Source organism: Schistocerca gregaria, unplaced genomic scaffold, assembly GCF_023897955.1.
Source record: "Schistocerca gregaria isolate iqSchGreg1 unplaced genomic scaffold, iqSchGreg1.2 ptg001457l, whole genome shotgun sequence".
NCBI lineage: Eukaryota > Metazoa > Arthropoda > Insecta > Orthoptera > Acrididae > Schistocerca > Schistocerca gregaria.
In genome coordinates, this window is record NW_026062755.1 from 50,001 (window position 1) to 55,000 (window position 5,000).

At 53.8% G+C, this 5,000-nt stretch overlaps 2 non-coding genes across 2 annotated transcripts in view; both read right to left on the bottom strand.

The window, feature by feature from the left end:
• The window catches only part of LOC126332479 (5.8S ribosomal RNA), a 155-nt gene extending 61 nt beyond the window's left edge, over positions 1–94 (bottom strand). Inside the window, exon 1 of the ribosomal RNA XR_007563730.1 lies at positions 1–94. This exon is cut by the window's left edge and continues 61 nt beyond it. This is a non-coding gene — a ribosomal RNA (5.8S ribosomal RNA).
• Positions 95–459: 365 nt separating this feature from the next.
• Positions 460–2,352, bottom strand: LOC126332469 (small subunit ribosomal RNA). The gene has a single exon (XR_007563722.1). It is a non-coding gene; the product is annotated as a small subunit ribosomal RNA (ribosomal RNA).
• Between the last annotated feature and the right edge of the window lie 2,648 nt (positions 2,353–5,000).

The window sequence follows — 5,000 nt, forward strand, 5'->3', positions numbered from 1 at the left end:
GTCGATGTTCATGTGTCCTGCAGTTCACATGTCGACGCGCAATTTGCTGCGTTCTTCATCGACCCACGAGCCGAGTGATCCACCGTCCTGGGTGATCTTTTCCTTTTCAGTCTCCCACTGTCTCTTTCAAGACAGTAGCATTTGCGGGACTGAGGCGTCTGACGGCCCCTGTTCCACTATTTTTTTTGTGTCCAACGGCCTCACAGCCGATGGGCGTCGTACGGCTCCACACCGGAGCGGACAGGCACTCGGGCGAACGTCATTCAAAACCGGCGCCAGGCGCCAGGTACCGCAGGCCAGCCGCTCCAGAGCTTCAGCGCTCGTACCACACAACAACAACAACACTTCCGCTAGTTTTGAGAGGCACGCGTGGTTCCGCACGCGGCGCACGGCCACTGCCGTACAGGTAGCGTGTTGCGCGACACGACACGCACATCGAAAGACATGCAGTCTAGTCGGTAATGATCCTTCCGCAGGTTCACCTACGGAAACCTTGTTACGACTTTTACTTCCTCTAAATGATCAAGTTTGGTCATCTTTCCGGTAGCATCGGCAACGACAGAGTCGATGCCGCGTACCAGTCCGAAGACCTCACTAAATCATTCAATCGGTAGTAGCGACGGGCGGTGTGTACAAAGGGCAGGGACGTAATCAACGCGAGCTTATGACTCGCGCTTACTGGGAATTCCTCGTTCATGGGGAACAATTGCAAGCCCCAATCCCTAGCACGAAGGAGGTTCAGCGGGTTACCCCGACCTTTCGGCCTAGGAAGACACGCTGATTCCTTCAGTGTAGCGCGCGTGCGGCCCAGAACATCTAAGGGCATCACAGACCTGTTATTGCTCAATCTCGTGCGGCTAGAAGCCGCCTGTCCCTCTAAGAAGAAAAGTAATCGCTGACAGCACGAAGGATGTCACGCGACTAGTTAGCAGGCTAGAGTCTCGTTCGTTATCGGAATTAACCAGACAAATCGCTCCACCAACTAAGAACGGCCATGCACCACCACCCACCGAATCAAGAAAGAGCTATCAATCTGTCAATCCTTCCGGTGTCCAGGCCTGGTGAGGTTTCCCGTGTTGAGTCAAATTAAGCCGCAGGCTCCACTCCTGGTGGTGCCCTTCCGTCAATTCCTTTAAGTTTCAGCTTTGCAACCATACTTCCCCCGGAACCCAAAAGCTTTGGTTTCCCGGAGGCTGCCCGCCGAGTCATCGGAGGAACTGCGGCGGATCGCTGGCTGGCATCGTTTATGGTTAGAACTAGGGCGGTATCTGATCGCCTTCGAACCTCTAACTTTCGTTCTTGATTAATGAAAACATACTTGGCAAATGCTTTCGCTTCTGTTCGTCTTGCGACGATCCAAGAATTTCACCTCTAACGTCGCAATACGAATGCCCCCGCCTGTCCCTATTAATCATTACCTCGGGTTCCGAAAACCAACAAAATAGAACCGAGGTCCTATTCCATTATTCCATGCACACAGTATTCAGGCGGGCTTGCCTGCTTTAAGCACTCTAATTTGTTCAAAGTAAACGTGCCGGCCCACCGAGACACTCAACAAAGAGCACCCTGGTAGGATTTAAACGGGGTCCGCCTCGGGACGCGAAAGCACCCCTTCGGCTCGCCCCACCGGCAGGACGTCCCACGATACATGCCAGTTAAACACCGACGGGCGGTGAACCAACAGCGTGGGACACAAATCCAACTACGAGCTTTTTAACCGCAACAACTTTAATATACGCTATTGGAGCTGGAATTACCGCGGCTGCTGGCACCAGACTTGCCCTCCAATAGATACTCGTTAAAGGATTTAAAGTGTACTCATTCCGATTACGGGGCCTCGGATGAGTCCCGTATCGTTATTTTTCGTCACTACCTCCCCGTGCCGGGAGTGGGTAATTTGCGCGCCTGCTGCCTTCCTTGGATGTGGTAGCCGTTTCTCAGGCTCCCTCTCCGGAATCGAACCCTGATTCCCCGTTACCCGTTACAACCATGGTAGGCGCAGAACCTACCATCGACAGTTGATAAGGCAGACATTTGAAAGATGCGTCGCCGGTACGAGGACCGTGCGATCAGCCCAAAGTTATTCAGAGTCACCAAGGCAAACGGACCAGACAAGCCAATCCGATTGGTTTTGATCTAATAAAAGCGTCCCTTCCATCTCTGGTCGGGACTCTGTTTGCATGTATTAGCTCTAGAATTACCACAGTTATCCAAGTAACGTGGGTACGATCTAAGGAACCATAACTGATTTAATGAGCCATTCGCGGTTTCACCTTAATGCGGCTTGTACTGAGACATGCATGGCTTAATCTTTGAGACAAGCATATGACTACTGGCAGGATCAACCAGGGAGCTGCGTCAACTAGAGCTGAGCAGCCGGCCGCCCGGGAGTGTGTCCCGGGGGCCCGCGCGAACACGCAAGCGTCCGCTCAATTATTCTGCAAACAGGAGGAGGCCGAGCTCCCCTGCACGATACACCTCGAAACCCTCTCAGGTCCCGGCGGCGCGCAGCGCCGTCCTAGGTACTTGGTCGGTTTCGAGAGAGGCGCAATCGCCCGGAGTTAGGCGAGTAGACGGTTTTAGTGCGAACACCCTTGCTCCCAACTGAGCTTGCCGCTGCCGACAGAGGCCCGGGAGCGTGCTGTCGTGGCATTGCCGGCGGGAGACAACACGCGCCACCTATGGTGACCGGCAGCTCCAACGCCAGCGCCACACAAGGGCAAAGCCCCACTTGGGTGCAGAAGCGAACTCTCCCAGCACAGCGCACGCGCCAACACGTCCGCACAGCGCACGCGCCAACACGTCCGCACAACTGCGATACAAACCACCTGCGAGAACCGCTGGGGCGACCGAGCAGCAGACGGCGTCGCGGCGCCGAGTGCCAGGCGGCGGCGCATCCTCAACGCACACAGTCCTCAATCAGACCAGCACACTGCAGATGTCCACCGCGCTTCGCACCGGGCTCGGCTGAACCAACTTTGGCCGCCAGGCGCCGCGTGCAGGGTGCGCCGCAGCGTAGCTGCGCCGCCTGCCGGGCCCGTCGGCTGGCGCTCCTGCCACTCGGCGCCCCCCACCAGCCGGCTGTTGCGCGTGCGCCCACGCAGCGCGCGGCCAACACGCCGGGCGGCCCCCCTTCACCGGCCGGGAACAGTCCCACCAAGCCACCGCCGCGTATCGCTTCATACCCACATGGGCCTAGTCACGTGTGTGGATGTGGCGGGTACCGCTGAAACAACCGGTTAATAGCTGTACCGATCGTCGCCATCACAGATTCACCTCCAGCGTGAACAACCGCTCAACAACGGATTTCCAGTTCATTTGCGTATCTTGGGCAGTAAACGTAGATGTCCACCTACATTTGCGAATTCAACAATTCTTGCATGCCAGGATGTCATGTGTCACGACACGCTACATCAGACCACATACACACTGCGACATGTGCAGAAGAGAACACGTGGAAGGTGGCCCGCGCAAGTATGCGATGTCCCTTCCGCGATCCACTGTCAACCGGCATCTGCGGCATGTCCCAGATATGGAACGCGGTCCACCAGGGTAGCACTTTGTGTGAGGCAATACGACAAAGTCGGAATACACGCGTCACTACATCAGACGGCTCACGCTGACCTGACCTGACCTGACCTGACCTGACTCACCGCACCACCACCCCCAGCGACCCAGGGTGACATACAATGCGTTCGTACGTTCCTCCCACACGCCTCTACGGCGTACCACAGTGCAACCTAGCTGTTATTGGGAGACGAGACAAGTAGCATCGAGCACAACATATGGAAATTGAGATTCGACACCGTTGGGCACAGCCAGCGTACAGTCACACGTATCACACTACTTCACTCTGTACGTAACTACCGATGATCGGTACAGCGTGTGGGTTACGCGTACGACATCAGCGGACAATGGACACAGACCATACCACGACGTACACTGAGGGCGTCGACATCTGAATGCAACTGAACAGCTGCAAGGCTCATTTAACACTCACACGCCAGACCGACCAGCTTGAGAGGACAGAGACACAAAGAGGGGGACAGAGGGGGGGGGGGCCGATATAGTCCTATTGCAGTACAATTGACAGTGGATAGCGGGAATATGTGGAAAGTAAGCAACACTCGCAAGACATCTACATGAGGATAACAACGACACCAGAGATTCCGAGCAGTGAACTATGTTAGGCAAAGGGACAACGTGGGTTAGGTTAAGGGACAACGTGGGTTAGGTTAAGGGACAACGTGGGTTAGGTTAAGGGACAACGTGGGTTAGGTTAAGGGACAACGTGGGTTAGGTTAAGGGACAACGTGGGTTAGGTTAAGGGACAACGTGGGTTAGGTTAAGGGACAACGTGGGTTAGGTTAAGGGACAACGTGGGTTAGGTTAAGGGACAACGTGGGTTAGGTTAAGGGACAACGTGGGTTAGGTTAAGGGACAACGTGGGTTAGGTTAAGGGACAACGTGGGTTAGGTTAAGGGACAACGTGGGTTAGGTTAAGGGACAACTTGAGTTAGGTTAAGGGACAACTTGAGTTAGGTTAAGGGACAACTTGAGTTAGGTTAAGGGACAACTTGAGTTAGGTTAAGGGACAACTTGAGTTAGGTTAAGGGACAACTTGAGTTAGGTTAAGGGACAACTTGAGTTAGGTTAAGGGACAACTTGAGTTAGGTTAAGGGACAACTTGAGTTAGGTTAAGGGACAACTTGAGTTAGGTTAAGGGACAACTTGAGTTAGGTTAAGGGACAACTTGAGTTAGGTTAAGGGACAACTTGAGTTAGGTTAAGGGACAACTTGAGTTAGGTTAAGGGACAACTTGAGTTAGGTTAAGGGACAACTTGAGTTAGGTTAAGGGACAACTTGAGTTAGGTTAAGGGACAACTTGAGTTAGGTTAAGGGACAACTTGAGTTAGGTTAAGGGACAACTTGAGTTAGGTTAAGGGACAACTTGAGTTAGGTTAAGGGACAAATTGAGTTAGGTTAAGGGACAAATTGAG